The following is a 10,855-nucleotide window of genomic DNA, read 5'->3' on the forward strand; positions in this document are numbered from 1 at the left end:
AGCCCTTCTAAGCAACCTAATTAAAATGGTGTTGAAGTGTCACATTTGTAAATTGTTGCAAACTTGCTTGAAGCTGCAAAAATTCACAATTAGTATAAGCAAGCAATCATCTAAAGATAGAAAATACCATTGTGACCAAAAGCTTCCTTAAAAAGCACCTTTGCCGCAAAATCTGGAAGGGGTCATAAGTACTTACTGAGCAATTTTTCTCACCGAATGAACATGATAAGGGGCAAGAATCTTACCCGGTAATATCGATTATAAGGATGGAGAGTCTTACCCGGTAAGTGAGGGTGACTACTCTTACCCGGGTAAACACTTACCAGGTAAATTGTTGCATAAATACGTTTTGATGTACTACAATTTTACCTGGTAAAATAAATTATAGTGTTGACTCCTAACGATAAGCGCTTACCGGGTAAACATTTAGGTAAACAACCCCTAAGTGTTGCCCATTCAACTAGGGTTGCTTAAATTTTTGATCAACCCGACCAATTCAACTTGAAGAAACAAAAAAGACTACAACCCGAGATAACCCGACATATAATCGATACAAATTTTAGCAAAACCGCATATATTTAGGTTGGAATGGGGTCAGACCCAAAGTAACCTGGTCCAACCCAATAACCCGAACCCAAAAATTAGATACGCTGCATACTTCAAACTTTTAGCGGCTTTTCTCATCTTTGCCCTAGCCTTCACTCCTCACTCTCTTCAGCATCGATTGAATCAAGACCCAAGAGGACGACTTCAAGCCTTCAACCATTTATTTCAATCGCAGAAGATGACTTCAGGATTCAACCATTGATGCGGGTGGTGTTCTTCTACACTTCTCTTCTTCGATTTCCAGTGGAAGAGGACAGCTTCAACCAAGAGGACAACTTCAATCGCAGAGGATGGTGTTTCACATACGACGACTTCAGCCTTCAACATCGATTCGATTGTTAAGGTAGTCTTCTTTTAAACTTCTCTTCTTCGATTTCCAGTGGAAAAGACTTTTAGGTATTCGATTTCCATTGAATCACTGATAGGGTAATTAGGGTTGAGTTTGCTCGATTGAATCACTGATTGGTTTGTTCATTTGTTTTCTGCTGCTTTGTTCATTGATAGTGTGATAGGGTTGAGTTTTATGAGACCTTGACCATTCATATAGCTTATGCACATACACGATAAATATACAATTGATGTAGCCTTCTGTAGGTTTATTCTACAACAGTCGAGAAATTAGGAACTGTTGGGCTTGATGCTGATAAAGCAATGGACATGGCTCACATAAGTGAGCAGATAGAACAAATGCCTAAATTGCTTGAAACACCAGAACAGGAGAAGACAGGAAAGAATGCCAAGTTCAACTTACCTTTTTCACTAGTGATGGTATGCTATAATTGTAGCTAATGTTGATTTTTATGGCATTAATTATTTCTTATCAGTCTTGCAAATTAGAAGCAATTCTTTGTTATACACAGGTGTTCTCGATGCAGAAGAGCTATCAACTATGATTGAAGGAGGTGAGAAGAGTGTAAAATATCAGTTACCAAGGTCCAGGAATCGAAGAGGAAGTATACAGATCAGTTGAATCAATCTCAACATTAAAGAGCGATAACTTGACACTTGAGTGTCTTGAGACTGAACTATTTGAAGACATTAGAGCTTCAATCCAGAAATCTAATAGAGCATCTAACCTGATGATTGAAGTATCAAGGTGTCCTCAGGAAAGAAAGATTCTCAAGCAAAAGTTAGCAACTGTGAGTTACCCTTTTATATTTCCATTTCCAGTTTAGTATAAAAATTTTAATCGACCAACCCGACATACACGGTTTGGGTTGGGTTGCACTTTTGGTTTGGTTGGGTTGGGTTGGGTTGAGATATTTCAAACTGCAAAGATTGGATTAAGTTGTTGAATTGCCTTCAACCCTGCCAACCCAACCCGTGAACACCCCTATATTCAACTGTATATCGTTGCGAGATTTCCCCAAGTAGTGTTTATATATGCAAACCACCATTGAATTACATTACCACATACAACAACAGAGAAAACCAATGTGTCCCATCAGAAAACCACCAAACACAATACTTAGAGGATAATATTTCTACCTGTAAACATAATGCAGAGTAACATTGAGGTCTCTACAAACCTTAGAATTGGCTCAACATTCTCCATGGTTATGATCCATGCTTCACCAAAGACAAGATTCCTTCTAAGTTGATTGCGGTAAGCCGGAAAGCAGCCAAGTGTTGATCCTAACCAAAACAAATAAACATGTAAATTTGCAACTTTTTCTTGATACTTGGAACATCAAATAAAAGAATATTTATGTGGGAGGGAAGCAGGAAATTTATCAAAATCTACCCTTACAATGTGGAAGAGTTCTTTCAGAAAACGTGAAAAAAGAAACCAAATTACTAAAATACCCAATACACTACTAAATTGTAATACAAACACATACTAAACTCACCCTTTTAGCTCCTTCCTTGTCTGCAGACTTTGTGCACTTTGTCCTTCTCAGAACATGCTTATAACATAATTAATTAATTATATTCAACCTTAAGAATGTTGTGCACATTTATCAGTGAAAGCTATAGATTATTGTTAAATACATAAGATTATGAATTATTGGAGGGAATACGATTATGAGTCACATACACAAAAATTGTTGCTAAATAGAACTTTCAAAGCAGGTAATCTCAAAACCAAAAAACATAGATGAACGATTTTGAATTCTGAAACAACCGATCAGTTGTCCTAGAGAGAATGTCAAAAAAATAAATAAATTATGCTTCCATATAGCTAATGACATACCATCATGTTATTCAACCAAAACCCAAGGAAGGATATGGAGAAATTCCTCTGAATCACAATCACCACAGCAGAAAAGAACTTCTAACAGAATTATGAAATGCATGTGAGATTATGCTTTTTTCATGGAAGTTACCATAAAATACTAATTAGTCCTGTACAACATTTAAAAGTATATGTGAAGGAGTGGAAACAACAAGTGGCTCCATCATGAAAACGTTACTAGCTTCACTTCATCTTGCAACTTCTTTTGTGAGAGAAAAATATGGTTATTCGTTGGAAATGAGAACCATATTTACAAATAGAATATTGCAAAAGGTGAAAGGTTTCATGTTTAGTAGCCAATTATGGATATTTATAGAATATATATGAAAAAGAAAGAGACTAAATATGAAAAAGCTATTTATAGAATATATAAAGATGTTACATTGTTAATTTCAAGCAAAAGAAAATTGAGATACTTACAGGAGAAAAAAGCAGGAATGCTTTACTTGTTTGTCTCAAAAGTTTTGTACTTATATCCAAAAATCTCGAGTAGCCTTCAATTATGGATGTCGGGCTAAAAAACAATCAAAGAAAAAAAGAAACATACATTTAATGGTTGTTGTTCTCTTTGGCATTTTATCGAACAAATCATTTGCATTAGACCCAAACAAAAATCTACAACAAAGGCACAACAAAGGTAGACAAAACGTGTCAGAAAATAGTAGGAGATACCTTAGGGTTTGTAAGCGATAGATGTCGTTTGACAAATGATACGAGTCATCGAAGAGATTTCGAAGCAACAATCATCTCTTTCTCGTTCCTATTCGAGGGGTTGAAACGAAAGTGTTATAAATTGGAGAATAGAGCAAAGATTCAAAATCGGTTAGTCGAAGACAAGAAAGAGCGAATTGCCATTTGAACAAAAAATTTGAATGAAGCGAATTGCCATATACGAAGGTGATTCAAATTAAAAATAGTCAACTGAACTTGTTAAATGAAAACTGACTGCGATGATTCTTCAAAATAAATGAAATCGAACAGCTCTGCCAAAAGATTAACCAAAAAAATGGCCAATTTGCAACCGAAAGCCCAATACAAATGTTCAAAGAGTCGGTCACTGAAAATAAAAGATTAACTTGCGCCTTGATGCATGTTTGTGTGGGCATGAATAAAAACGTTATTATGTGATTTAGAGTTGATGCAGGAAGCATGTTCTTGTATTAAAACCTTCTTTGAGTTGATCCCATCTCCATCTTGATAATCCTTCAGATCCTAAATCAACCAAACAAAAAAAGTAAAACCCTGAACTAAAAATCGACCTCAATGACAGATCAAGAAATCGGTGACCATGAACTTGATCGTATATGCTAAAAGTAGCATGGGACTCGAAATCAGAGAGAGATCATCGATATGACAGAATGTGAGAGAGAAAGAGAGTAAAAATTGGTGAACAACCCGGTTCAAAATTTTGAATTCCCCATTTTGGAATTGGAGAAGACCTCGAGAGAACCCAAACTTGAAAAGTCACTTCGGGAAGATGAAACCGAGCAAGTTTGAGGCTTATCTATATCTACTAGCTATGTACCCACGCAATGCGGCAAGATGTAAATGTTCTATCAGGATACATTTAACTTTTAAATATCAATTTTTTGCAAAATATCTTTGAAATACTTGGTGGTTCACATGTTGTATCGTAAATCCAAAAATGAAAAATTAATGCAATTTCTCACTTAAAAAGTCTAAAATTTATGTTTAAACAAAGTAGAAATTACAATCATACTTTAATCATACATAATCATTATTCAAAACTTCTTGATACACCACATTTGATGTGTAGACTCCTTCCTGATTGAACTTTTTGATAGATTTCAATAATACCTTTGTATTACCACGTGATATCCCTCTGGACAATGCCACGTAAAGTTGGCCGTGCGAGAATATCGATTCTGGTAGATAAACACCTACCACTGGAATTGTCTACTCTTGAGTTTTTTTGATTGTCATGGCAAAACAAAGTCGAATGGGAAATTGTTTTCTCTTCAATTTAAAGGGAAATATGTCATCTTCAGATGGACATAGAGGAATTCTTGGTAAAATTTTTCTCTTACCAGCATGATGACCAACAACTATTTTTGCATCAATAACATTCTGTTGAAAACCTCTACATATCATTCTTGTGTCGTTACACAATCCATTTGAGGCGTCGTATTCCGCAATAGTATTATCGGGCATCCAATTTTAAGTCGGAGGTAATGAAGGGGCAAATCGCTAACAGTCAGTGAGTTTAAGAATTCCATAGGATACAAGTTATTCTTATCGTCTTCTGCTTCGTAAAAGCTATAGTCAATTTTTTCCTATCTGCAGAATCTTTCAATCAAACCGATCATTAATCTCGTCGACATGCTCATTTTTAGTTGTTAGTATCGCCCTCGAAATGATATAATCTGAAGTAGTCTCGTTGGTTTGAAGAGAAGGAAAAATTGCATCAATTATAACATCCTTCAATTCAGTTTTATTGGTGTAAGGAATGACCATGTCATCAGGTATGTGAATAAAGTTTTCGTTCATTGATTCTTTATCTCCATCGTCGACATGTAACAGAAAGTCCGAAAACCATGGATTAGTAAGTGCTCTTGTATTGATCGTTAACCTCAACTTTTTAATTGAAGACCAAATAGGTGACATTCGTAGGCTAGAGTCTACGATCTGTGCTCGGGTGTCATGTCTCATTACTGCAACACTCGTCTAAAATCACCTTCCATAATCATTATTTTCCCACCAAGTGGGAGTCTCACCCTAGTGATGTCTTGCATTGTTCTACTGTTTGCCTCTTTGCCATTGATGCTTCATCCCAGATGATTATTTTTGCAGCTCGAAGTAGTTGAGCAGTTTCGTTTTGTTTTTTATATTGCACACCGAATCATTACAAAGACTAAGGGGAATCTTGGACCGAGAGTGAGCTGTTTTCCCCTGGCATGTTATTAGCGGCAACCACCAATGAAGTGGTTACGAGTGTAATAAGTCAATTGGAACGAACATTAGCTAGCAAAACTTTGTATAAAAATGTTTTTCCAATTCCACCTCGTCCATCTATAAAAAACACACATTGACAATCATTATCTACATGCCTCATTGTCTCATCAAATGCATGTTTCTGGTCAGAATTTAGAGAGTTTCGGGCATTTAAGTCTTCGTCTTGTACAATTATGGAGTACTCCTCTTGTACCTCACGAGATCCTTGTGATTCTAAATTGGTAGCTACATTTAAGTTTGGAAGATCAAAATCATCGAGATTTTTACCCATAGATTGTAAAAAGACTGTGATATCTACATTAAGTTGGGAAACATCATCGAGGTTTCACCATTAAAATGTATTCATAACCTTTTGTTATATCTATATTAACTTAGGAAACATCAACATTTGCATTTTTTTTTATCGACAATCTTCATTGCACATCTTAAAACTACATAGAAAAAATAAATATTGTTGCACATTACTTATACACACAACTCATTTACAAAAATTCACTGAATTGTGACATAAGTGTTCAAAATATCATTACAACCAATATAAAATAACATAAAAGTTACACATATATGTTTCAAATGTCTTCACAACAATCACAAAAAACACTTAAGCTCTAACCAACTTGGTCACATATTTTTAACTCAGCACAAGTCTTATGTTGTGTGCTTCCTGCATATTTGGATTGATCACAATCTTGGTTAAAGCCGTAGAACTCAAAAAATTCATTGAAAATATGAGAAAAAACAATTCTAGTAAAATTTAATATAATATTTAAACTAGAAGAAAAACATAAAATATTAAATAATATGTAATATACTTGCATTTAGATGGATAAGTTTAACTCAAGATGCATAAATATGAAATTATTTTTTATGGCCCGAGCAATTTGCACAATACGTGTTTGTTAAGTATTATACAACCTCATCTTTATTATATGTCTCGTACTAAAAAATATCAAACTTAGTAAGAAATACAATTCGAACAATTTGTTAATTTGGTAAAGATTTAATTTTTATACAAAATGCAAACTGACGTTCCATTTTATAAAAATAAATCACACGAACCCAACCGAAATACATGATCATCCCGCACATATTTAACTCATCCTTCCATTACGATTTCCCAACAACAAATAAAACGAAGATATTTAAATTTAAATATTAAATATTGATTTGATATGAGAAATATATTAATATAAATGTTATAGAAAATTTTAATCTATTGATCATCATCTTTTGTGTAGTCCTATCTTTAGTAAGAGTGTTTATGGAAGGCACCAATGGGTAAAATACAAACCCTCGTTCAATATCACTCGTCAATGTGATTAACTTTGTGGTGTTACCTTTTTTTTATATAGAGGGGGAGGCTCCTTCTATCAAGAGAAATAAACCAAAAATGCTAAAAGCGACAACTTAAGCACTTGGGTAGGGGCGAACCACATCCATCGGAAAGAAACCAAGGCTCCCGGAGGGTAAAGAAAGGAAGAAAAGGGGGAGAGGGAAGAAAGACCAACCACTAGGGAAGGTTCCAGGCATGCCGAACCCGGATAACATTCGAGGAAGGCTTTATGGTCAAGCTTAGAAGCCTAGACCGAACATCATCAGTAATGGTCTTGACCACCATATCATGATATCTTCTCTTATTCTTGAAGATTTAGTCATTTCTTTCCTGCTAGAGGTGGTAGACAGTAACAACAAGCACTAATCTGCGAATGATAGACCAGATGGTCTTGTCTTTAGTGGCTTGTTGGAAGATACTGATGATATCAGCCTAGTTATCCGGGAGAGTAGAGAGGTTCAACTTGCGCTTAAGGCTATTCCAAACCTGATTTGGATAACGGGCACTAAAAGAAAAGATGCTGACGAGAATCACGTCCGTTATGAGAAAAAACACATGACAAGTTAGGATAGGCTTCCTAAAACCGAAGCTTATCATACGTCTTAAGACGCTGCTTAAGGGCAATCCAAAAAATGAAGACATGTCTGGGGATATTTTGTGAAAACTAGACCATGTGGTGCCAATCAACATCTGGCTTATTGGGACGGATAGAAATTCAGACTTCTTGAACCGATAAAGGAGTAAGGCGACCATCCCTCTTTCTTCAGAGGAGCTTATCAAGGACAAAAGGGGGAAAGGACAAGGGGAAGAGACTCATGTGGGGGATTCTTTTGGTGCCATGGTGAGCTGAAAAGAAGGAAAACTACCGTCTCCTAGAAGACCGACTGCCTTCCGAAAGCCCAAGGCAGACTTGGCATCAAGAATCTTACCAACTGGAATCTTGCTTTTATGGCCCCTCACACATGGAGAATCCTCACCAACAAGGATTTTGTTTGGGTTAAATAGATATTTCTACAAGCTTAAAGATTGTAATTTTTGGGATGTCTCGATCTGCAGCGATGTTGGTTGGGGCTAGAGAAAGATCCTGTACATGCGGGATAAGATAAGAGACTTTATTGTCTCCCAGATTGGTAATGGCGCCTCTACATCTGTTGGGTTTGATAACTGGCATCCTGTCAACCCCGTAATATCCTTAGTGCTAAGTTCCCCCTTGATGCTCGTATTAAGGACATTATCTGTAATGGTAGTTGGATATGCCCCCATAAGAGGGACAATGTCAACCCTAATCTCTGCGAGTCTCTTCCGTTGTCCTTTCCCCTTCTGTCTTTGAGAAGCTCCTCTGGAGAAAGAGGAACGACCGCCTTACTTCTTTCTCGGTTCATGAAGTCTGAATATCTATCCGTCCCAATGAGCGAGATGTCGATAGGCACCACATTGTCTGGTTTTCGCAAAATATTCACAGGCATGCCTTCATTCTTTGGGTTGCCCTTAAGTAGCTTCTTAAGATGCATGATAAGCTTCGGTTCTGGGAAGCCTATCATAACATGTGATATGCTTTTTGTCATGATAGCCTAATTCTCATCAACATCTTTTCTTTGAGTGTCCGTACATGACTTTAAGCCCAAGCTGAACCTCCCCGTTGTCTCGGATAACTGGACTGATATCATCAGTATCTTCCAGCAAGCTACCAAAGACAAGATTATCTGGTCTATCATTCGTAGATTAGTGCTTGTTGGTATCGTCTATCAACTCTGGTAGGAAAGAAATGACCGAATCTTCAAGAATAAGAGAAGATCTCATGATATGGTGGTCAAGACCATTACTGATGATGTCCGGTCAGGCTTCTAAGCTTGACCATAAAGCCTTTTCCGAATGTTATTTTGACTCGACTTGCTTGGTACTTTCTTTAGTGGTTGGTTTTTCTTCCCTCTCCCCCTTTTCTTCTTTTCTTTCTCGTCTGAGCCTTGGTTTGTTTCTTTGTGGTGGATGTGGTTTGCCCCCACCCAAGTGGTTAAGCTGTCGTTTTTAACGTTTTTGGTTTTTTTTCTCTTGATAGGAGGGACCTCCTCTCATATAGAAAAAAGGTAAAAACACAAAGTTAATTCCATTGAAAAATGATATTGAAAGAGGGTTCGTATTTTATCTATCAGCGCCTTTCATAAAAACTTCTACTAAAGATAGGAGTACACGAAAGATGATGATCGGTAGATTAAAGTTTTCTATTATATTAATATATTTCTTATATCAAATCAATATTTAAATTTAAATATCTTCGTTTTAGATGTTGTTGGGAAAATCATAATGGGAGGACGAGTTAAATATGTGCGGGATGATCATGTATTTCGACTGGGTTTGTGTGATTTATTTTTACAAAATGGAACGTAAGTTTGCATTTTGTATAAAAATTAAATCTTTACCAAATTCTTCAAATTGTATTTCTTACTAAGTTTGCTATTTTTTTTGTAGGAGACATAATAAAGATGGGGTTGTATAATACTCAACAAACACGTATTGTCTAGATTGCTCGGGTCATAAAAAATAATTTTATATTTATGCATCTCGGGTTAAACTTATCCATGTAAATGCAAATATGTTATATATTTTAATATTTTATGTTTTTCTCCTAGTTTAAATATTATATTAAATTTTACTAAAATTGTTTTTTCTCATATTTTCAATGAATTTTTTGAGTTCTACGACTTTAACCAAGATTGTGATCGATCCAGATATGCAGGAAACACACAACATAAGACTTATGCTGAGTTAAAAATATGTGACCAAGATGGTTAGGGCGTAAAATGTTTTTGTGATTGTTGTGAAGACATTTGGGACATATATGTGTAACTTTTATGTTATTTTGTATTGGTTGTAATGATATTTTGAACATTTATTTGACAATTCAATGAATTTTTGTAAATGAGTCATGTGTACGAGTGATAAGCAACAATATTTATTTTTGGGCAATTTGCATGAAAAAGTAACGTACTTTAACTTGATTCCTATTTTGGGTAACGTACTTTCAAAACTTCTATTTTGGTACCTAAGATGTAAAGTTTTAAACATTTAAGTACCCGGGTAACCCAATGAAGACTATATTTAGACTAAAAAAAAAGACTAATTTTAAATTAAAAAAAATCCACGTCACTGACTAGGTCAACAAATAATATCGAGTTGGATACCACATCACTCGCCACATCAGTATGATAACCGGTTAATACTTCAACCAGTTACTCGGGTACTTAAATGTTTAAAACTTAACATCTTAGGTACCAAAATGATAGTTTTGAAAGTATGTTACCCAAAATAGGAATCAAGTTAAAGTACGTTACTTTTTCATGCACTTTGCCCTTTATTTTTTCTATGTAGTTTTAAGTTGTGCAATGAGGATTGTCGGTAAATAAAATGCAAATGTTGATGTTTACCAAGTTAACGTAGATATAGCAAAAGGTTATGAATATATCTTAAATGGCAAAACCTCGATGATGTTTCCCAAGTTAATGTAGATATCGCAGTCTTTTTACAATCTATGAGTAAAAACCTCGATGATTTTGATCTTCCATGCTTAAATGCAGCTGTCAATTCAGACTATACTGTTACTGCGGTCAGAATACAAAATATCGGTCAGGATCGATATATCGTTGATAAATCGGTCCAAAATAACGGTTAATATAATATTTCTTATAATTATATATATATATATATATATA

At 35.3% G+C, this 10,855-nt stretch overlaps 1 long non-coding RNA gene across 1 annotated transcript; it reads left to right on the forward strand.

The window, feature by feature from the left end:
• The first annotated feature begins 652 nt into the window (after nt 1–652).
• Nucleotides 653–2,101, forward strand: LOC112504374. Its single transcript, XR_003068177.1, has 3 exons — nt 653–949; nt 1,201–1,374; nt 1,467–2,101. It is a non-coding gene; the product is annotated as an uncharacterized LOC112504374 (long non-coding RNA).
• The last annotated feature ends 8,754 nt before the right edge of the window (nt 2,102–10,855 follow it).

This window comes from Cynara cardunculus, assembly GCF_001531365.2.
Source record: "Cynara cardunculus var. scolymus isolate 2C chromosome LG 2, CcrdV1, whole genome shotgun sequence".
NCBI lineage: Eukaryota > Viridiplantae > Streptophyta > Magnoliopsida > Asterales > Asteraceae > Cynara > Cynara cardunculus.